This window comes from Paramormyrops kingsleyae, chromosome 19, assembly GCF_048594095.1.
Source record: "Paramormyrops kingsleyae isolate MSU_618 chromosome 19, PKINGS_0.4, whole genome shotgun sequence".
NCBI lineage: Eukaryota > Metazoa > Chordata > Actinopteri > Osteoglossiformes > Mormyridae > Paramormyrops > Paramormyrops kingsleyae.
In genome coordinates this window covers 24,948,696-24,974,193 of record NC_132815.1, presented here as the reverse complement: position 1 = coordinate 24,974,193, position 25,498 = coordinate 24,948,696, and the positions used below count along the sequence as shown (strand labels likewise).

Below are 25,498 nucleotides of genomic sequence, written 5' to 3'. Positions count from 1 at the left end.
ATCAGCCACTGGCCTGTATGACAAATAGTGGATGGGTGACAATTTACACTGTATTCTTTGCCCTTATGCTGAAGGCTCCTTGCTTTGTATTATTTCTACTGGAGGCCTTATATGGATAATGTGTGAGAGATCAGCTCCAGTATGACCAGCAGTCTCTGAGGAAATGCATCTCTTTGGCACTGGATGTCACCTCCTATGCATCGATGCATAACGAGCCCTGACTGGACTATGTCACAACCTGTGTATGATATGTCACAACCTGTCAAAAAAGCTGCCATCACAGCCCATGTAGGACATGCTGCATGGTGTGAAAGACACAATGCACTCTGTCTAGGGTACATCACACCTATGGCAGTCGATTTAATAGCATGCATACGGGTCACTCCGAACTATTCAAGCATTCCTTGACCGGTTGAGACAATGTGAAAATGCATTAACCTTCTAGGACTTAAAACAAGTTTGAATCCTGAGGCCAGGCCCTCATTACATGTCTCAGTGCTCGTGGAGCTTAGTGCATACAGGCCAGCCTGTCAGTCTATGCAGACCCGGTGACCTGGAAGACTGTACATTTAATGTACATTTAACGCTTCAGGGAAGGGCCAACTTAATATAACTGCATCTCAAATAATGTGGATGTTCAGTACTTGTATTCCTCGCAGGGAAGGTTACACGGTGTAGGGCAACCTTACAAAAGTAACAGCATTGACACTCCGCTGCATCAACCGTGATCCATTTGTCTGTTTTTAACAGAAATAAAATTGGATATTGTCCCATTGTGTCAGCTGGGATATGTGCTGGTCAACAATGAGCTCACACACGCACACACACACACACGCACATGTAGGGTAAACATATCCTTATGGGGACCGCTCATTCATTTCAATGGGAAAAATGCTAACGTTAACTATGACAACCTTAACCTTTACCCTGCCCTAACCATAACCATAAGTAACCTAACAAAATACAAGAGTTTTTGCATTTTTAGTTTTTTCATAGCAGTCACCGATTTTTATAAAATAGAGTTTTCCCTAATGGGGACCAGGAAACCGGTCCCCATTAGGGAAAAAAAACGGATATTTATTACGTTATGGGGACATTATGTCCCCATAAGGATAGGTAAACCCGCTCGCACACACACACACACACACACACACACACACACACACACACACCAATACATAAAGATACACACACAGAAACACACACCCAGACAGACACACACACGACAGGCTAAACACAGCACACACACCCCCCAGGCAGTGTCTGAGAGGGACAGTGTGGGATGTTGTGGCCAGCTTCTGTCACATCACCTGGACTGTAAGCATGGACACATTCCCTCTGGAGTCTGGACTGGCTGATAGAGGAGTGTGATTCCGTTAGCTTGCCTTGGCAGGGCCTGCTCAGGTCTGCTGCTCCTTCTGCATGCTACTTCCATGGCACATGAGCCTGGGGCTGCCCTCTGGGGCCATTATAAGCCAGAGAACTCAGACAGCCTTATGGCCGTGCGACATCATGCCTTTTAGAGCGTGTGCTTTCTATTTTGTTTCCGTTGGGGTGAGCTGAAGTTCAGGTTCTTCGTTACTGTCTGCCTGACTCTCATCATGCATGAAATGAGATGGTCATAGCCAAAGCAAAAGGCTCCTTTTGTGGATTTCACTAGAGGAACTGGATCGATGTCATTTGTAGCTTTGCAGCTAACTATTACCTACTTACAGCTCCTTCGATTACTCCAACACCTTTGATTACATTTTGCTGTGTATTCATTGATGTATCTCCGTATCCATTGATGCTGGTTATTCAGATGGATGATTCTACCAGACTTTCCAGACAGTGTCCCCAGCACTGTGCTCTTCATTCTCTGAGGTTGTCTGCAGCCTCCCCATGACCCCGACCAAGACACGCAGCTGGAAGATGCATGTATGAATTACAGTGGCCACTTCACCTACCCCCTCTCAACTCCCACTTGCATTAAAGGACACAGTCACAGCCATAATCAAAGATCAGGGTCTCCCTAGTGGTGTTTCCAAAAGGAATGACCTTGATGCCTATTACTGCCTGGTTCCTGTCTGAACTTGTCATTCTGCAACAATGACCCATCATGCTTGGGTTTGAAACTAAAGGTCTCCATCCTTTGTTCTGCATGTTATTATTCTTAGTAACCTCTAGTGCTGGAAGTGTAGAGAAGTGGAAACTTTCTCCATTGTGAGGTAAACAAAAATCAAGCTAGTCTGTACTATCATTCCTCAGAGAAACCCATAATTCCCTCTGGCTTCATGTCCTGAGACAAACAGTCTCCTAACTAGGTACACTGGGAAACTGGGACTGTCTATCACTCAATGGGAATTTAAAAATAGTACTAGACTGGAGTGCAGGCTCCTTTGAAGTGATTCAGTTGTTTTTTTAAGCTATGCTTCATTTTTTTTCTCAAATAATGCAACATGTTCATTAATGGTTAAGGTAATTAAGTTTGTATGCTGATCCAACATGAGAGCTGTTTACAAGACAGACTAATTCTGGTGTACGGCATATTAACAACGAAAGAAAATGACAATGATCCGACCGAAATGAGGCCAAATATGAGAAGCAATCATAGTTGGTGCTGAGCGGGGGGGGGGGTTCCACCCCCCCATTCTTTTCTCTCAGGCTCCCTTAAAATGTTAAGTTATTCTTACCCCAATCCATAGAACCCCCCTTGGGTCTGTGAACTCTCCTGTGTAAGACCTGACTGCCAGGCAAAGGTGCCACAGTAAACAATCAGTCAAGTCTCCTCTAACTCCTCCCCTTCATTTCACAATCGCTTGATCTCAGGCAAAGCAGCTTCCTGGAATCTTTGCTCTGGTGCACCCAGGAGGAATTGGTGATACCGTATCTACATGGAATTATCACATGTCACTAGCTATAAGTCACGTAAAATATCCATGTTGTTCTTTCTGCATTACACCTGTTGTATAACACATGTGTAATACAACCTAGAACAAGGATTGGTGGATCTTAATTGTTCGTTCATCATTTATAAACATTCTTAGCGGCTGAGAGAACCCTAAGGGTCAAATCCAAGCATCACCCCTGGTAGAGATGCAGAAAGACCAGACAAGTTGTAGAAAATATCTATGGTTGCAGAACAATATATTTTCCTCCATAACCTCTTCATGAATCCCTTTCTAAACATTGGATATTTTCAGAGAGCAGTTCCTCTGCACCCATTGAAACCTCTTTTGTGCCCTGATGCTGAACATCCCTCTGTTAACCCTTCTAGGCATTTAGCCAGCTATAAATTAAGCAAAAGTGACAAGTCTAACATTGAGGACGCGGCTGGTACACTCTGTGTCAATGGAGGCGGCTCTCAGGAGAAGAAAAACAACAGCTGTAAATGAGGAACGCGCTAACTGGCCATTCCTTTTGTTTTCATTTATTATACAATGAATTTTTTCATATCCTCTTTGCCATGTTTTATTTGCATCCAGAAGGACTTCTCCGCCACCGTTTAACCAATGCAATTCAAAATGCCAAAGTTGTTATTATTATACAGTAATAGATATCTCTGCATTTGCATTCAGTCTCGTCCATGTTGATCTTTTATAGATGTTGCTGCTTTCATAGTTTCTAGTTACTCATGCATCTCTCAGATGTCGATGTGCTGCCAACAGTCTTGGTTCTTTCCAGTTACCATGAAATCTGGGTTATTTTGACCCTCTGTTCTGTTTGTGATGTTTTTGTTCCTTGAGAACTAGCAGTATGACCACCAACAAGCCAGAAGAACAGGAAGGCTTCTTGCACGGCGTGTCTGTCTGATCCATTTTTTTCCAGTGGATGTCATAAAAATGAATCTCTAACTTTTGAAACCAGGTGTAGGTCATTTCTTCTGACAAACAACATCCCTGTGGGGGCATTGCCATCGTTAAATTTTGAGTACATTTCTGACAGTAATTGAGCACCTGAAATGTGTGTGATGAGTCAGCACTGATAACCGACACTGACGAATTATCCCAGGCTCTTACCTGAATGCTTTTAACAGCAAGAAGTACCTCGTCATACAATATTAATCACTAACTGCTCTGATGACAGCATGACAGTTATTACATCATCTGGCATAACACTAGGGGCCCGGCACTCTTTTATTTCCGGAACTTGATGTCGCTTGAAAAAGAACTGAAACATTGAAGCCCTGAGCGTGAAAGAGCATAATAAGGAAATGAGCTTAAGATGGAGATACAGGCGTAAACACTGGATCACAAACAATGGCCTTGATTTATTGACCACACTATTGCAAAATGAACAGAAAAAACTTCTCAATCATAAAGTGTTTGATGCTTTTTCTAACATATTAATGAGGTAAACAGGTATAAATTCTGCACTGAGGCAAAAGCTTGATACAGATAAATAAACTGCAGCTCATATCACAAATTTCTATTTTCAGAAAATCCAATTATCCAAGCCTGCCTCCATCCAGAACATTCTCAAACGCTGGTCCATAGAATGAGACACCACCCTTTACCCAACTCTTAGCAACAAAGCTCATAGCATTGCTGCTTTACATTCATTTTCTAATGCTCATTACATCACCAGTCCTGTTTGCGGTCACGTAACCATTTAACCAGCCAATTGTTGTGTCTGCATGTGAGCTGTGTGTCCCCTCCTGTTTGCAACCACTTGTGTCTTGTGTCCTGGATAAAAAATTAATAGCACTTTTTTCAGGGAACACTTGAGGGTTTAAAGAGAATCAGGGTAATTAGCTGAATTAGCCATTGCTCCCAGGCAGTGATATTATTAAGATCGGGGGGCGATTGATAGTATTCACAGGCAAGCGTTACATTGTAAAGAAAATATCCGCACTTGCAGAAATAGCTCAACTTTTTGGAGCTCTTCCCCTCCCTTGGCTTTCAGTGGTGGCATTAATCCAGCTACCTTCCTCTCAGTTGCCTGTACGTCTCTCTCGCTCCCTCTCTCTTCGCTTCAGCGGTGACTTCCTGAATGGCTGACGGAGCCCGTCTGTCACGCTGGAGGTACAGCCTGTAGGTTACACTGAGCAGGAGGGTAATTACAGAAGAAAAACAGAAACTTTCTACTTGCTAGAAGATTCGCAACCTTAAAGACACAGAGTACCAAGCAATCTGCCAAAGGCCGAACTCCATTTTAGACGATTCAAAAATTAATAATGAAGTTTGAAACCTGCAGTAAGTCATGGTTTATCCCACCAGTCCAGTCCCACAGTTAACACGGAGAATAGCTGTCAAGGTACCTACAACCTAAAATATTGACACAAATATTTTTTGTGACACTACTCAAGGAAACAAAGCTTCTTGTTTATGAATCTGAGGTGTCTGCCACTAGCTGACATACGCAGAAACATTACAGGTATGACAATAATTTATACATAGCCATAGAGGAGAGGTATAGGAAGACAATTTTGGGGCTCCCCGTCACTCTAATTGGGCCAGCTTTTATCTCGCGTGACGGGACGGGATCGGAGAGGAAGGGAGCCCCGCGGGAGATATCCCGTCTCATTTTCCTTCCCCAGACACGAGCGTGAGGCCTGCCTGCTGCTGGTGCTGATCAAAGATCTGGGAGCAGGCCTGCCCAGCACACCTGGCTGCGTGCCTTGCAGGCTACTGCTCTGACAGGAGAAAATGCTGACAGACACTGAGGCAGGCAGGGGAAAAACACACACACACACACACACACGCACACACACACACACAAATATTGTCAGTGGCAGTGGAGATACCTAACACAGTACAGCCACCTTGATTAAATCCATAATGGTTTATGAATTCCGCGCCTAGCAACATACAGAAAATTCTTGCAAAGTTATTTGAACATCAAAGCTGGTCTTTCTGAAAAGAAAGGAAGCGTTTTGAGATGCTTTGAGATGTACAGGGTGTTACAGTCAATGGGTCTTATATTCAGAGCCTTGCCATACTTCAGCTTTCACCTTTTAATTTCCCTACCAGAATATCAATGACAGGTACGTTCTGTTTGGGTTCATCGATTACACGTGTCAGACAAACTATTTGTCATAAATATTTGTTCATTGACTTCCTCTATGTCTGCCAGACTCCTGATCTCCAGATGTGTAGATGCTGAGCACCCCATTGCAATTCTTTTCCCATAGCGCCTTATTCTGCTTTAGCTTACCGGTTTGACTTTATAAACAATGACTGCTAAAGAATTAAAAAATTATTTCATATGGCCTACAAATGAATAGGGCCATGTTTTAGCAAAGCAACTTAAATATGTACCTATTCACACAGCTGGGAGTTGAACTGGTGTAATCTAGGTTAAATACTCTGCTCAAAGGTAATATAGGAGGACACTCCAGGGACTCAGACCAGTGCAGTTTAAGTAATGAGTCTACAGACTCTGGCTACATGCTCTCTCCCATACAGATGTTTGCCCACGTTTAAATAATGGAGAGGTGAGACGACGTTGTGAAAGGCCGCTTACAGTTGTGAGAGGCGCCTCTCCCTCTCATGACACTCCTTTCTGCTGTGAGAGCCCCCTCTCCCTGTCGTGACACTCCTTTCTGCTGTGAGAGCCCCCTCTCCCTGTCGTGACACTCCTTTCTGCTGTGAGAGGCCCCTCTCTCTGTCGTGACACTCCTTTCTGCTGTGAGAGGCCCCTCTCTCTGTCGTGACACTCCTTTCTGCTGTGAGAGGCCCCTCTCTCTGTCGTGACACTCCTTTCTGCTGTGAGAGCCCCCTCTCCCTGTCGTGACACTCCTTTCTGCTGTGAGAGGCCCCGCTCCCTGTCGTGACACTCCTTTCTGCTGTGAGAGCCCCCTCTCCCTGTCGTGACACTCCTTTCTGCTGTGAGAGGCCCCGCTCCCTGTCGTGACACTCCTTTCTGCTGTGAGAGGCGCCTCTCCCTCTCATGACACTCCTTTCTGCTGTGAGAGGCCCCTCTCCCTGTCGTGACACTCCTTTCTGCTGCGAGAGGCCCCTCTCCCTGTCGTGACACTCCTTTCTGCTGTGAGAGGCCCCTCTCCCTGTCGTGACACTCCTTTCTGCTGTGAGAGGTGCCTCTCCCTCTCATGACACTCCTTTCTGCTGTGAGAGGCCCCTCTCCCTGTCGTGACACTCCTTTCTGCTGTGAGAGGCCCCTCTCCCTGTCGTGACACTGCTTTCTGCTGTGAGAGGCCCCGCTCCCTGTCGTGACACTCCTTTCTGCTGTGAGAGGCCCCTCTCTCTGTCGTGATGCTCCTTTCTGCTGTTCTCAGACAGACACAGAGTGCAGAGCTGATTTCTGGGAGATTTAGTGACAGTTTCGGCGAGGGAGATGCGCCGCCGTATTTTTAAGTGGGCGGCAGGAGGGAGCATGTTTTTGGAATTATGGGCTGTTGGGATTTAGGACGAGGTGCCGCAATCATCTCCAGCCAACAGCGCATTAATCACTCACCTTCAATGGAGCGTTATGCTTGTGAGATTCTGAGATTTCCAAACACTAAGCCCTAATGTCTCAGATTCCCTGGGATTCTGGGAGGTATTCACTTGTTTCCAAGATGTCCAAGAGCCAGATTCTACTTCTGGCATTTTCCGGGCCATTCCAGGGAACTTGGACCATCTGACTGCAGTCACTGAGCTTGGGGTATGGAACACCGCCTCCAGTCTACAACACTCCCAAGCTGCCCTCGTGAAGAACGAGCCATAGTCAAACACAATTGCAGTTTTGACAGCCTTTCTAATGACGACGTCATTCGAAGGGGCTGTCATGCTGCCTTTTATCCGCTTATCACGCTGGCCTGCCTGATTCTAACACCATGACCTCAGCCATATTTTCCAAGCTCAGAATGCGGCCTCAGCATCATAATTGGTAGACCAAACGTCAAGGCTGACAGCAGAGAGCCACATCTGAACGAGGATACCCCCAATGAATCATGATATTACCTATCAGGAGGCATTAAATTTAGGAGAGGCCTATCCACAGCAGAGCAGGATGCATAAACACATAAGCATTCTTTAACAAGCTCCTGACTCAATCCCTTGATGTGACAACCCGCAGAGAACTGAAACAACATTCTGAGATGACTCAAAGATTCCCCGTAGCATTTTTTTCCCCACCTGTACCTGCTTTTCAAACGCCAGCATAAAACTCAATTTGAAAGGAGAAGCCTTGTTTTATTTTTTCTTCTCCATCTTCTGTTCCAGACTTTATCATGTTTGACATTCTGGAGACTTAACTGCAAAGCTCAGAGTCCCTCTGAGATTTCAATCAAGGTTAATTTATTTCTGGAAATGTATACAGAATGTGTAGAATATGCAAGTAGGTAGATGGGCTCGTGTATAAGTAATCCTCTGTCAACAGAGAGCCTATTTTGCGCATGTGCTATCAAAACAAATACCTAGCTATGAAAGCATTTCAGTTTGAATACAGTTCATCTGTTCCTAATGTAACGTTAAAGCTGAAATGCTGGATATGTGGAGACTTTAAAAATCAAGGGAAACCATCTCAAAAACTGAGGTTGCCACATTTCCGAGAAGCAAATCCACTTGTTAAGAAATGAGACGTCTGATTGTCACAAGTGGAGCAGCTGAACATCATAACCCCTTTATGTGTTTTTTTTTTTTGTTTTTTTTAATGTCAGCATGTCATGAAAAGAGATTTCTTCATGGTATTGTGTGTGTCTCAGACAGCACATTTAAATGTAATCATAATTTGTTCCCTCCAAGCCCCATAGCCTCATAGATCCGATTTGGTTTGGGTACAGATCGGCTTACACATTCATAGTAGTGCTTTGAGTGTGACATTCTAACAAGGAAGTGACATCAACACAGAGAGAAAGACTGTGACATCACTCCATTTTATATGAAAGTAAATCAAAACATATGGCAAGTAACGGCAGTGCTAATGTTACTGCTCCATAGCAACAATGTAGTGTTTGGTCACAATTTTTAAATTTACAAATAGCAACCATGTCCTGTGGTACTGGGATTTGTTCAGTCAAAGAAAATATACTTTTTAAACAAAATATTGGAAGCTACATCGATCGTTAAATTTTGCACATGAAAAAAATTAAATTCCACATACTTTAAATAAAACACAGCAGTTTATTTTAAATTTTGTGTCAATCCTAATCTTAAAAATGAATAGCCTTATGGCCATAACCTTAACTGAGAAGAAGCAAATTAGTGCAGAGACCCATGTTTGATCAGTCAGTCTGAGATTGTGTGTAAGACACTACATGAGTCTGTTACACGTCGCAGCCATTTAATAAATGAAATGAGGCATCAGAGTGCAGCTTCAGTCTCAGAGAAGGTCATGGCTGAGCCGCTCCTGCAGCCCCCCCCCCACACCCGACTCCACCCTTAGCAGCCACTCTTCATGAATAAAGCACAGCTTTGCCCGCCTTATTGCTTAAATAATGCACAGCATAATGTATTTATTATATTTTCTGATACATAAAATGCATTTTTCATATGCATTTTGATATATTTATGGCCATGCTTTATCCTTCGTGAGATTTATTATCTTAAATAATCCATTCTAAATAAGCACTAAAATCCATCCATCTTCTAGCCTCTCGGTCAGGGTCACGGAGGGGTGGGGGGAGGCGGCACAGGGCACAAGACAAGGGACACCCTGGATGGGCTGTCAGTCCATCACAGGAGACACACACACACACACATGCTCTGTGGGCTGTTTAGATCCCAATTAGCCTGACCGCAGACTTTAGGCCCACATGACAGTGGAAGAACATGCAGACACCACACTTGCGGATCAGAGGTGACAAATACACAAACAAATAAACAGAAAGCTCCAAAATAAATCCCCAGATCTGAAATAGCCATTCTGTACCTCGGTCAGCTTGAGTCTGGCCTCTCGGGCTGATCTTTGACAGAGCAGCAATGCTGAGAGCTTACCTAAGTTATTTTGGAGTTCCATCATGGCTGAAGCATCCCGCCGTTTGCCTGCATCGACAGCAAGGCGGCTGTCACACTCCACGATGCGTCGGCATGTGAGATCTTGGAATACTGTTTGGAAAGCATAGTTTATTCGATATTGTGCTTAGGGGGTACCGTACCCGGAGCTGGGTGCGCCCGACTCGCTCTCACTCCCAAAAACAATATATAAACGTATAGGAGGCATAGGTGTAGGTGGCATACATGACAATACGTAACCGAACATGGTGGAAAAACTTCATGAACTGCACCCCACAACACAAGCTGAAGTTGAGCAGACACAAAAACTGGCTTTCAGAGGACCCATCCGCACCACTTGCCACGCAATGTTTAATAAGCACCTCCAGGCTTGGCAGGACATGAATAATTTATGCGCCACCCCCCCCCCTTTCCAATTCATACGAGAAGCATCTGTCTCGGCGATGGACAGCGCTCGCATGACGGACGCGCTTGGCGGGCTTTGTTTTGTCGGAAATGAGGATTTGATGGGAAGGAGCGACTGAGCCATGAAGAGCCATCATGCACGGAGAGTGGAAATCCGAGTCGGCCAGGTCCTGCGGAAGATTGTGCCCCCTCCGCCCAGGCCTGTCCTGCCGGGAATTGTCACTCACAGACGTGTTTTGGATGCTGTGCCTTCGGACAATGATGAAAAGAAAATAACAGGGAAAAATAATTATATATGTACGGCATATACTGGGGGATGTTGGGCGAGTCATGTGATGATGGATACTTTTCTTGATTGGTTCCACCTGCCTCTCATTCCCAACAGGAAACACACTCCCACCAATCCAGACTGCAGTTGGTGTCAGTCCTGACCTGCAGACCCCTCCCATGTGATTGCCGTGCCTGGGATGGTCTCTAATGTGTTTGTTTCTAAAGCCAGCTCCCTTATTTGGTTCTTCCATTTGTGCTTGTTTCCACCCTGTCTGATCCCAAAAAGGCAAACACCATCCATGAAGCTGGTCCCCCGTGTGACATGGCTATGCCTCCCATCCCAAATGGGACAGTGCCCCCCTACAATAGGCTTCCCAAAGTCATAATTGTCAGATGTAGACCCCAGTACTTGCAATGGCCTGGTGCTCTCCAGTACATGGTACCAGCACCTCTTTGCTTTTCTCTTCAGTGCACCTCTCATAACCTCCCGTTTCTGAATAACAAGGGCAGTACTAGCACCTGTTTGTTCACACTTCGAGCCCTGGGGGACTCCATGATGTCTTATAACATTCACAGTTATGTATACAGGGATCTGTCATTTGTGTTAAATAACTTTACTAGTCCTACAAAGAATCATTCCCACCTTTATTTGTGCCTTGTTTTAGTGCCAGTGTGAAGATCTCTATGGCCACACCCCCTCCTGTCACACAGTGTCCCCAGCAGATGAGAGAGCCCCCCCGACACCCTCCTTTGCTCCCCATGAGCTGTCCTTCTTGTATAAGCAGCACAGTAAGAGAGATGCATTTTCTACAGGTGATATCTATATATAAATATACACATTCCCAGTCACACATGTGTGCAGTACATCTGCAGCCGGCACACCATGCACACAGACGCACACACACTTCACACCAAACTTATGTAAACTCTCAGGCAGACGCAGACTCTGAAACAGCAAGCAGCTCTGCCGGTGTGGCGCAGCCTGGTGATGGATGTGTTTTTAGGGGGCTTGTTATCTTAGCAAAACAGGCATGTGACCAGCACCCCCAAACTTCACCCCTTCCCCTCCTTCTCTTCCTCTACTTCATTCATTACACAGAAAGGGTAACTCTGAACCCACCCCCTCCCCCCCCCACCGGGCCCAACTAAAACAGCCTTAGGCTCCAAAAATCAGGACCCAGGCCCTGTCTGCCCCCCCCCCCCCCAACTCAAGGGACTGGGTGACCAAGGTCAAGGATGGGGTGACCCCGGCATCGAGCAGTGAGAGGCGGGCCTCTTTGTCTGCCAAAACGCCCCGAGTCTCGCCTGGTGAAGAACCCAAAGGCCACTGCAGATAAGAGACAGCCAATTCTTTTTTAACCAAAAGCCATTGCCTTTGGTGTTGGGCGAGACACTGATCCATGCTGTTTATTAAAGCAGAGAGATGGCTGACATTTTGAAATCAGAAAGGTACTGCATTGCTATTATGTATTACACTTATATCCTGTAAAGATGATATTTGGTGAAATTAAAGGCGAAATATTGTAATGGCTGCTAGGAGTCACTAGAAGGCACTCAGGAATTCTAGGTGCACTCTGACCTTAAAAACACTGAGTGCTCTTTGACTGGGAATGAGAGGAATTCTTTGGTGCTTGACCCTTATGAATGGAAGTCTCAGTGTCAACATGCTATTGTAAAATTTGCTTGTGATGATTATGTTTAGAATTTGTGGAGACTAAGGTGACTGCAGATTGCTATACCAGATGCAGTGGTAGTGTTTACCACCATTCAAACCACGTTTTTCCTTGGGGCCCCCTGTCGGTCAAAAACTGTCACTACATAAGGGCGGCGAGAGGCCCCAAAATGACTTTTTGAATAAGGCCCCCTGAAGCAACAAACCAACCAATAAGCAGATGGTAACTATTCTGAGAGAAGACGGAAATATTCTGTTACTGGACCATCCCATCCAAAAAAGTATAGTCAGTGTGTTTCTCATTTAAAATGAAATCACATACAAATATTTCTGCACTGAGTACAAATGTTAAATTGTCTGGGGCTTATATGTATAAATTCATTTTTAAAATGATTTTTAAAGTTTTCATCCATTAAATATTGCAGTCTTGTGTTTAATCCCAGCCTGAACAGTTTTATATTGTTATTTTGACCTTAACATCAATGAGTCCATATTACAGTTCTCATGCATACATAATTTACATCAGACAAATAAGGCCCAGAGTGTTAAAAGGTATTGTCTGGCCTTTAATACATGAAAATGCCATTGCACTTATGAGAATATCTAGATAAGCAAATACATTAACTGTCCTCAGACATTCTGCCGGACTTATGGATGGATATCGCCAGAATATATTCACAAGAGGCACAATTATAACATGTATGGAATTCACAGAATTAACCACAATCAATCAATCAATACTTCCCTTCAGCAAAAGGCTACATTTGGTCTAAGGTGTACTGAAATGGCATAGAACAAAGGGATCTATATATCTTCCCCAGTGCTAGATGATAGGAAGCCTACCTTATTGACGAGCTTCATGGTCCTGGTGACCCTAGTTAGTGTCCGTATCAGCGCTGGCGTAGCCCTGCTTATTAGGGGATAGTCAGGGACTCAGCCTTCAGCATTTCCTGCAAGGGGTTCGACTTCAACTGGAAACCTTTGTAATATTCACATTTCTATGTCTGCGTGAAAGACAGCTTGACCTATAGGTGACTGGCTTTGAAATACTGGCGATCGTCTGTCACAAGGTTGTTTACTAACACACAATTCCCTGTTATGATGAGTAGCTGGGAATGGGTCACCCATTGTGGCCAAACCGGTTCAAACAATCCCAGATTAGGAGACAGGAAGTCAGCATGTTAGAAGTAGATCCTTGTAGAGTATATTGGTACTTTGGTCTATTTAAACTGGACCTGAAGACTCGATAGAGAGCAGCAGAGCGCCTCAGTGTGCAGAGACCCACAACTCTAATTAAAAACTCATTCCAGCTGCCCCTTGCAATCTCACGTCGCGCCGCCACAACCTCACAGTTAATACTCCTGTCTGGCGGCCCTTCTGGAAGCCAGACTCTGACAGAATCGATTGGACATCTATGCACTGATGCTGGTAGACAACAATCTTTACAGAAGCCATTAGAATTAAGGGCCACATGACCAATTTTCTGTGACTAATAACACAAATATCATGCCCACCAAGATTGGGAAATGGTGCATTGTGTTTAAATATTCCCTGGATTTAAGATTTTGAAAATGCACTGTAAACTTGCAGTAAAAAAAAAACACATTTGGCGCGATGCAACCAGGGTCCTTTGGGAATTTGGAGAGGCAGCCACTCTCAGCCGACCTAATAATGAAACGCAGGCAGCCTTTTGTGGGACCCATCTCCTTCATTCCCCCTCTTTGTCTCCAGAGAAGTCGAATGGAAATCAGCCTAGTAAGCCACTTTCACACCCCTGCTCAAATCACGTGAAATACAGACCAGTGACTATAAAGCTGGCAGCTGAGCCTCTAATTAAAGATTTACAAAAGACTTACGACTGAAGATGTCCACCGAAAGGTGCTTGCTGACAGAGAGTTCAAGTAATTGGTAGTTTTAGAGAAAAAGCTGAATCAGTCAGCATGCAATTCAGCTCATGAGGGCTGGGGGGTGGCTTGTTCACCCATCGACAGACGTGTGGATATCTGTACCCAGTACTGTAAGCTCCTCTGAGTCCCTCTTTGCCATGGAAATATCGCATGTCATTGAATGATGGAACAGGGGAAACTGCACAAGAGGAGGAAAACGATAATGATCAAGGAGATGATGTGCTTTGAAAAGTTTGGAAATGGTAAAATATGAGCGTTTGCCATATAAAGGCCCTTCTGTCATCTTCGGCAGCTACGTGAGGTTATTAGTTTGCATTTTCACTGACAGGCTCCATTCTGTGGTCTGGGGTTGACGTAGAAGAGGATGATTTATAGGTTAGGCACACAGCTGGAGATGCCCCCAACTGTTCAGCTGTCATTCATTAATACAGTCTGTTGCTGGTAGAACATTGTCCTTGACTTTGCTGTTGTTTGCCTCTTACTTAATCTTGATTAAACACAGACACCTCGGGGTATGTAATAAAATCCTTCTAACAAACCTTGCATAGCAAACACCTCTGTGGTACTCTTCTCTCAGATGTAATTATTATTTCAAATATATAAACGTGCACAGCTGCCCTGAGACACACTCACACTGTCACACACACTGACACACACACGCACGCACACACACTGTGTCCTGGGTGTTTTTTTTTTCTTTTCTTTTTCTTTTTGTATCTGAAGCCTGCAAAGTAAACACTGAGTTCATGCCTGGATTTAAATAGCGAGCCTAAGTATGTAAATGCTCTTTGACCTTTGTCACGAGGCTTGACTGAGTAGCTGAAGAAAGGAGTCTGTGAAAGGTTTCTTGGATGGAAAAAGACATGAATATACAGTGGGGTCTGCCCTCGCTCACCTCTGCGATACAGCATGTCAGCTATTGAGGGGGTCAGTCCCAAAAACCGAAAGGACACGGTGTCCCCTTGCAGGGCACGGTGTGTGACTTTGTCAACGTCGAGCTTGGCTTGTAAACCTGGAAAGCCTTTGGCTGTGAGAGAGACCAGGAACCTCCCCGAGCTTCAGGGAGAGGACCGCCAGCTTCTCCCTATCACATGCTGGATGATAAGGTGAATGTTTCAGAGGTAAGCTCAGCGTGGGAACTCATGGTGGGCCAACCCAGAAAAGGTAAAGGCTATCTAGTCAAAATAATGGTCATTTGCAGAAAGCAGGCCAGGTCAGTGAGATAACATCAGACTTAGACTAAAGAAGACCCGTGGGTCATGGCTCTGTCAAGCAAAGGTAAAGAAAGCCGCTCCAAAATCGGTCAGATATGGTGGCTGTTCACAGCTCGTTTCTCACACTCTTAAGCTTACAGCCTCGACTGAAACGACAGTAATGCAGGGAATAAGAATATTCAACATTCAGAGGCATTCAAAGCACAGCTGGCCTTGGTCGCAGGACCGTACAGCAAGCATTCACCTAAATCCCTGTGAATTTCTTTACTGTTCGTAACATTGAGTGGAAAGTGTAGCATAACATTTCTTAAAATGACCCTGATATTATAATTAATCAAATATGATCTATGATCTAGCTTGCTGGGCTTGAAGTCCCGGGCTGCATTTATGGTGCCTAACAGCCCCTCCTCAGAACCTTGTTAGAAGCCCCAATGGCCAGACTGGGCGATATCGTCATGCAGCTGAACGTGCGCTAACTCCTGTCCGCCACATGTCATTCCCCCGCTAAGATTTATGGCTAGGCTTAGGGTACACTGATGCAGATAAATTGCCATTAAAACCATTGGCTGTGAATTCGGCCCCGGTCACATTTCGCCTGTAAGTTCTGCACAGCTGAAACATGATGTCTGCCTATAGGTCAGACCAGACACTGACATAAACCAATAATGTTCCTCGCTCCAGAACTGCACACATTTGAATTAGTTGAATATGTTTTTTTTTTTTGTTTTGGTTTTATTTAGCCTACTCCCCCTCCCTACTTCCCCTAAGTAAAGCCCTCAGGCTCAATGTGATGAAACCCGAGCAAATGTTTGCTGACAGCAATCAGATACCACCAATCAGAGGCCACAAATCGGAATCCACCAATCAAAGTCAACCAACTGCAGTGCACCAATCAGGGTTCACCTCACTCGCTGTTGGTGTCTCACCGTTCATTCACCTTCAGTGACAGCTAATGTGTTGACACAGATTTTTAACGTGGAGACTTTCACAGGGTCTGGCAACTCACTCTCATTTTAATCCTCACTGCATTTTTTATGGCTGTGATGTTAGCTGCCCTACCAGACACAGATGTGCAGCTCACGTGACCGGTGAAACCCAGCTAATTGTACCACCGCCGAGGTGACACAGACCCAAATGCGACACATGAGCATTGAAGGTTGAGCAAAGAATGGAATGCACACATTGTGATTAGGGGTCTTGGGAGTGGTTTAGGCACCGGCTCTCTGGGTTATTAGAGGTGAAGCAAAGAAGAACACACCAATATATACAAGTTTCAGGGAACAGCGGAGGGTGGAACTAATCAATAGAGATAAACCCAGCCACCTGACTCTCTCTGCAATCTGTACAGAGGTCATGCCCTCTCCATTTGTATACCTTTGTCACCCATTGTTTTTACAGCATTGTAACATTTGAATATAACTGTTTAATATGGCAATATAACAATATGGCAAAACTTTAAAATATATACAGATGCTCCTCCACTTACGAATGGGTCACGTTCTGAACGGCCGTTTGTAACTTGAAATGTTCGTAAGTTGTTATTCAACATCATTTTAAGGGTATATGCAAGTACAAAGAACTAGGATGCTGGGAGTACACACGCTACGCTGCTGCACGGTGGGAGTATGGCCAGAAGTCGTACTAGGCGGAACTAGAGTGCAGAAAAAAAAATTAGATGTTGCGGACAGGAAACGGGAGCCAAATGAACACAATTTGGACTTACAGTCCTCTTCGTTCGTATGTCTGAAAGTTCGTAAGTAGAGGAGTGTCTGTATTACTAATAATAGGGTCATCAGGTATAGAATCACACAGTTGTTGTCCAGATGTGTCCTCTGCCACAAGGGTGTTCAGATGACTGCACTACACACATGGGCAGCAGGAAGCGAGCCCCCAACCAGCTGGTGACATCGCTAGCCAGCCTCAGGCATATGGTGTCATCTAGAGTCACAGGCGCTGCTGCTGCTGCTTAGCAGAGAGTCATTTAATTCCACACAGAAGCTCCATAAGAGGTCCAATGTTGCTTACAGAGCAAGACAGGTACTAGGGCCAGGTTTATAAAAGCAATCTCTGTCAAATTAACAACAAAAACCATAACAGCAACCACAACAACACCCATAACAACAATAACCACAACTACAACCACAACTACAGCCATAACAACCACAACACTCATGACAACAACCACAACAACTACACCGATAATAACCACAACAACACCCATAACAACAGCAACCACAAAAACAACTACACCCATAACAGCGACCACAACAACTACACCCATATCAACAGCAACCACAACAACACCAACAACCACAACTACAACCATAAAAACCGCAACCACAACAACTACACCCATAACAACAACCACAAGAACTACACCCATATCAACAGCAACCACAACATCCATAAAAACAACCACAACTACACCCATAACAACCAAAACAACACCAATAACATCCGCAACAAAACATCTACACCCATAACAACAGCAACCACAACACCCATAACAACAACAACCAAAAAAACTACACCAATAACAACAGCAACCACAACTACACCCATAAAACCGCAACCAAAACAACTACACCCATAACAACAGCAAACACAACTACACCCATAACAACAACCAGAACAACTACACCCATAACAACTAAAACAACAACACCGATAACAACCACAACCAAAACACATACACCCCGTAACAAGAGCAACCACAACAACTCCCATAACAACAGCAACCAGAATAACTACGCCCATAACAACCACAACAACACCCATAACAACAATAACCACAACTACAACCACAACTACAGCCATAACAACCACAACACTCATGACAACAACCACAACAACTACACCGATAATAACCACAACAACACCCATAACAACAGCAACCACAAAAACAACTACACCCATAACAGCGACCACAACAACTACACCCATATCAACAGCAACCACAACAACACCAACAACCACAACTACAACCATAAAAACCGCAACCACAACAACTACACCCATAACAACCACAAGAACTACACCCATATCAACAGCAACCACAACATGCATAAAAACAACCACAACTACACCCATAACAACCAAAACAACACCAATAACATCTGCAACAAAACATCTACACCCATAACAACAGCAACCACAACACCCATAACAACAACAACCAAAAAAACTACACCAATAACAACAGCAACCACAACTACACCCATAAAACCGCAACCAAAACAACTACACCCATAACAACAGCAAACACAACTACACCCATAACAACAACCAGAACAACTACACCCATAACAACTAAAACAACAACACCGATAACAACCACAACCAAAACACATACACCCCGTAACAAGAGCAACCACAACAACTCCCATAACAACAGCAACCAGAATAACTACGCCCATAACAACCACAACAACACCCATAACAACAACAACCACAACTACACCCATAACAACAGCAACCACAAAAACAACTACACCCATAACAACAACCACAACTACACCCATATCAACAGCAACCACAAGAACACCGATAACAACAACCACAACTACACCCATAAAAACCGCAACCAAAACAACTACACCCATAACAACAGGAACCACAACAACTACACCCATAACAACAACCACAAGAACTACACCCATATCAACAGCAACCACAACAACACCCATAACAACAACCACAACTACACCCATAGCAACCAAAACAACACCCATAACAACCACAACCAAAACATCTACACCCATAACAACAGCAACCACAGTAACAAAAGCAACCACAACAACACCAATAACAACAACAACTACACCCACAACAGCAACCACAACACCCATAACAACAACTACACCCATAAAACCGCAACCAAGACAACTACACCCATAACAACAGCAACCACAACAACAACTACACCCATAACAACAACCACAGCAACTACACCCATATCCACAGCAACCACAACAACTACACCCATAACAACAACCACAACAACTACACCTATATCAACAGCAACCACAACAACACCCATAACAACCACAACAACTACACCCATAACAACTAAAACAACAACACCAATAACAACCAAAACATCTACACCCATAACAACAGCAACCACATCAACTACACCCATAACAACAGCAACCACAGGAACATCCATAACAACAACCACAACAACAACTACACCCATAACAACAGCAACCACAACTACACCCATAACAACCAAAACAACTACACCGATAACAACAGCAACCACAACTACACCCATAACAACCACAACTACACCCGTAATAACAGCAACCACAAAAACTACATCCATAACAACAGCAACCAAAACAACAACTACACCAATAACAACAGCAACTACAACAACAACACCCATAACAACCACAACAACTACACCCATAACAACCAAAACAACTACACCCATAACAACAGCAACCATAACAACTACACCCATAACAACAACTACACCCATAACAACCAAAACAACAACACCTAAAACAACCGCAACCAAAATAACTACACCCATAACAACAGCAACCACAACAACACCCATAACAACCACAACAACTACACTCATAATAACAGCAACCACAACAACACCCATAATAACAACAACCACAACAACTACACCAATAAAAACCAAAACTACAGCCATAACAATAACAACAACAACTACACCCATAACAACAGCAACCACAACAACTACACCAATAAAAACCAAAACTACACCCATAACAACAACTACACCCATAACAACCACAACAACATCTACACCCCCCCCCCCCCGCTACCCTGACCATGACTGGAAGATGGATGAATGGATGGATGCATGCATGGAGAACATTTACAAATTTAGCAAACACTTTTGTCCAAAGCAATGTACAAATGAGGCAAATAGCATTATTATTATTGTTGTTTTGTTCATGCTGTTAAGTGCAGCTAGGATGCCCAGCAGGAGCTACAGAACAATTACACTAAGTAAGACCTAATAAGACTGTTCAAGGGCCAGAAGTGCAGCATAAGACTATTTGAAGAACATAAAGAGGTATCAGGTCAGTAAAGGAATCCATGAAGGAGAGGTGTGGTGTGATCTGCGTGTATGAAGTTTGCATGCTGTCACCGAGTTTGTCATAAAGGCACCACAAAATCCAAACACACGCCCAGATTCATCCATTTTCACTTGTTTAGTTATTTGAGACGACAGGCTCATGATCTCAGTTTGCCAGTTTTACTGTTTTATTGTAGGAGCCACAGTTTACTCCAAAGCGGCCTGTTAATCATTTTAAAGGTCTGCCAGGGCTGATATGTGTTTGGTTACCTTGGTATGACAGATGAGAACTTTAAAGCACAAACGGATTGTTTCTTAAGCACATTCAAAAGGGAATCCGCTCAACAAGTTGCCATAAGCAGGGCTCCTCTTCAGACTGCCGAAAGCTTTTAATAACCGCATACAAGATGACTGGACAATAAACCATGATGTCAGTCTATGACACTGACAGATTTCATTGTACCAGAGTTATGTTTGCTAGTCTTACATCAGTTTCAATCAGTTTCTCCCTACCCTTTGCCCAGTAAAGCCCTGTAAAGTCCCATAGGGTTCATTCTGTGGGTTCCTTAAAAGAAGGAGCGACCCGGTAGGGAGTTATGTGCCCTCATAGCTCACAGTATAAATCATGTGTGTGAGTCAGGTCCTTTGTGTGGAGTTTGAATGTTCTCAGTATGTTATGGTGGCTTCTGGTGACTTTGTGACTCTGAAATGCCTTCAGTTAGTGTCCATACATCTGGCTTCACTTCCACCCAGGCTGCACACTCGCCTGTGTCTTCTCCTCACCGTTTTTTGCTCAGAAATGATCACTGAACCGGGAAACCGGGAAGGAGCCCTTACTGAGAGTCTGAGGCTGTCTGTCCGTCATTTTTCCTGAAGCTTCTTTGCTGTGAGCCAGCCATCACAAGCTTTATTACAGTTTGACATACCATTGCCACTCCAGGCCATAGTTTTCTGTATTCCTTCCCTCCTGCTGTTATATTCGATAATATAAGATTTCAAATGACAGGATTAGATGGCCATGCAGAGGACAAAACCATCCTGACAGAAAGACTCTGACAGAAGCCTCCTGTAGATGAATGTTAGCTGAGTTTCTTCTCTCACCTCCACCTACTACAGCATTCCAGCCGGCCTCCGCAGGGCTGGCAGATTTCTGCTCTGTTGGAGTTTGTTGACCACGGGGGTTTGGCACTGGTGGTGTTGTGTGTGTGTGTGTGTGTGTGGGGGGGGGGGGGGTAGTTATGTTCCATGCTCGGCCTCCTCCAGTTCGCTTTAAAGCACTTCTCCCCCGTTGCCATCCTCTCCTGTACACTTCCCGCATCCTTCTCAGCTGTGGGGGGAGCGACAGGAGAGGTGGAGAAGTAGCTGATTCCAAGGCATCAGCTTGGCAGAGAACATTGCAGAAGCGGTGATTAGGCGTGGGGGGGGCACGGGGTGTAGAGTATACTGGTCTGTGGGATGCTCCTGGAGCATCTGTCCCTGTCTCAAGCCTAGAACAATTGCCTGGAAGCAGCGAGAACAAGAGTACATGCTCACCAAGCAGCCTGCCCTGAATCGAACACCCCTAATTTAAGTCTTTCAGTGCTCTGCCTCATTAGCATTTCAAAACACAATGCGGGGACTCCCGTTGGGCCCTGCCCATTATGTGTTTGGTTACCAAGTCATGGAGCACGATTTCTGCTTCAGTCCAGCCATTTATCATCCCCATGAGCTCATTTGGTGACTTTATCTGCATTTCATACTGTATAGCACCGATAATTTGTAACACCATCAATGCGCCTTCATAGCAGTCGAACTCACGTAAAATGGAAATCTTTTTTTTTTGCGTGTGAAAATGAGATTCTACAGCCAGAAAACAGTTGTGAGCTTTGCCAAACAGTCACTTTATTGAATCCAGTCCTTATCAAATGGCAAAAAAAACACGCCCTACCCAACTATAAAGCTGTACCTTCACCCACACACAGCGTCCATTTAAAAGCATATTAATGGATGCATGAAGGGATGTCTGGCTGTTGTCTTATTCACTGGAGAACATGGGAGAGAGTTTTAGATGCTCTGGCTTAAGAGGCATTATATAATTTATTCATCATCCAAGACGGAAATACTTTATTCAGCATCTAAGCTTGCGCAACAAGTCTGCTTGTTTGAATGTGTCTGTATTCTCCAAAGCATTAACTGTCTCCCTGAAGTCTATGATAAATCATTGACTGTCTCACTTTTTCATAGGACACTGTAGAGTGAGGTCCTTGCTATCTGCTATTGACTAAAACTTAAAATAAATAAAATATAGCATTTATACACATTTCATATCAGCTATATTTCAGCTACGATAAAGTCCATATCTGATTCAACTCATTTAGCTAAGGGCCCAGATATCGTTTTAACATTCTCATAATAGCCAGGTAATTATTAAAGTCACTTCAGCTGGCAGAATGGGAGCAGGTGGACCAGAGTTGCGAAAGAAATAAATAGAATAATTTGTCATGTAAATATGAGATTGAAGTCTTTCTACTACAGCTGTCCTCTACAGCTGAATAATCCAAAGGCAGAGCCATATAACCAAACACACTAATATAACCTTGAGACAACATTACTAGTAGTTAAATGTATTATTTTAACTACTTACCTTCAAAGCAATTTTTTGTTGTCACAGAGATTGTGTCATTGTGAAGTGGAAGGAGAATGTGTTATCGGCATGATACTGACTGTTGTATTTTTCCACTCAATTGCTAATTTTAAACATAAGTACTTTGCAACTACATTAGTGACTCGTTTTTATGAGTTTTGATTGGCCAAACCTTTGCATTCCGATTGGTCGTCTGCCCCTGCTTTCTCTCTCCATTTCCCTGACTGTAACCTTATGCTCTTGAGGATCAGTGCGCTCTGTCCAGATGAACATGCTGTGTCCAAAAAGTGTTGCCATCTCTTTAAGTCCTGACAGGATAATAGAAATTTTGGCATCAGAAAAACAGGCAGTGAACTAACTGCCATTTCACTTTTTTCCCTTTTCTTGGCCTTGGGTTTCGAGGCTGGAGGGAAACACATCAGCTCCAAACCATGAGGAGTAAATAAATCAACAGCACCTGCAGAAGAGAAGTGCAGAAACTCACAATGATCATAAATAGCAGAAATATCTTCACCATGGTTTTTTGTCTTGATGATGGGCTTGATGATAAGGGATAAGAAGGCAGCAAGGAAAGATGCAGCGAGTAAAACTTTGGTTGTAGTATTTTTTTTTTTTGAAAATAAGAAACTTCAGTTGACCCCACCATCACCCCTAAAATCCTACCATGCTTTTGTTTTGATGCTGTTTTGATGAAGATTCTCAAACGCGTTATTAAGGTGATTAGGGGGGCTCAATGCATATTATAACTGATGATTCCAAGGGAGGTTTCCACACAAATGCAGGTGGATTCCTCCAACCGATAAAATCGACATACTGATATAAGGTTTTTCTACGTTGATACCCAGATGATCCCTTCACAGTTTTGCTGACCCTGGGACACCCGTCAGCTGACATTTTCTCGATATCTTGGTTGAATATTGATCATCCATGCTGTCTTCCCCACTAGACCATACTTAATCAATGGCTCAGAAATGTCAGAATTTTCCTACTAAGCAACACCTGCACTGCAATCAAAAATTTACTTCTCTGGGGTATATTTATTATGCCTTTTTGTGAGATTGGTGCAGGTGGGTGTTAAGGAGGTGCATTTACTCAGCATTTCTTACAAAGGCCAACATCCAGGTCACGGACATAGAAAGTGGGACAGAATGAGACAAAGCAGTGGGTAAACATGAATGAATGAATGTATGAATGAATGAATGAATAAATAAATGAACAAATGAACAGACAAAGGAAAGAATGAACGAACAAATGAGTTTTATTGGCCATGGAGGTTCACACATTTGTCTTGGCAAGATGCTTGCAGTGACATATAACATACTGGAAGGAGAAGAAAATTTAGTCTGTCAGAGGTATAGAATTAATTGTTCACACCTTTGATTTATATAAGATGTGTAATATGATACATTATCTAAATGCACCGAGATATATGTTCAGATTACAGTTGCCATAGTGTGACTCCGGGGCCTGTGTTCCTCAGCTGGCATCAGAGAATGAGCTCATCACGTAAGGCACCTAACACACCTCATCTCCCCACATCCTCCTGAAGCTGAGGACAAACAGACAAGGCTGAAAAACAGCTCTTTACTGTTTTGTGGCATCAAACTCCAACCGTTCACATAGTTGTCAGGATGTGCCTTTAAACGTAAGGCTTTATTTTACCCTTTATTAAAGCTGAGATGTTTTTGCTTGTGCAAGGAGCATGGAGATACTGTGTGGCATATGATAGTGATGGTATTGTACATCCTATTTTGATCTTTCGGGAAAGTTGGGAAGATCTCCTCACAGGAACCACCTACACACCTTCTTCACTGTCTTGTTTACATGTTTATGACCTATTGTCTGTAATTCTCTGTACTGTCTTCATTTTCAATTTCAACATTATCATGCAACAGTAGTCCTGAACACAGTACAAATAGTAACATAAACTCACCGACTACACTGCTGTGAACATCTTGACTTTTGGAGGAAATAAGGCTAACAGAAGGCCAGACTGATGCTGGACTGAAAGAACAAAATCCCTTTTAGCACACTGGTTATCCTCCATGGTACTCTCATCCCATTCTGGCATTTCTGATGCCTCTAAGTGCAGATGTGCACAACTAATATTTATACAGAAGTATTTTAAACTGAAAGGAAGTATATACTCACATGTGTACATTGGGAAGCAGCAGAGGTACAGCCTATTGTTCACACATACAATGTGTCCCAGCTAAAAGATTAATTGCCTTCCTTATGAGACCGTAGGATTCAGCGGCTGTCTGTCCTTGTCTAGCTCCACTTTTCAGCTGCCTCTCCCTGCCGCTATGTTTTGTATTGAATGCCCTCAGGAAACCTGCGAATGCCTGGCAACATTTCAGCTTGCTGGAAATGTGTCAGTCCATGGCGATTACAGTACGGAGGGAGAGTGAACGGTATTTTGACTGCGGGGTTTGACAGATGCATTGTGGTCAATTCTCTCCTGCAAGGC

At 43.9% G+C, this 25,498-nt stretch overlaps 1 pseudogene; it reads left to right on the top strand.

Moving 5' to 3' along the window:
* LOC140581221 (uncharacterized) overlaps positions 1–20,153 on the top strand; it is a 28,181-nt pseudogene extending 8,028 nt beyond the window's left edge.
* Positions 20,154–25,498: the final 5,345 nt, after the last annotated feature.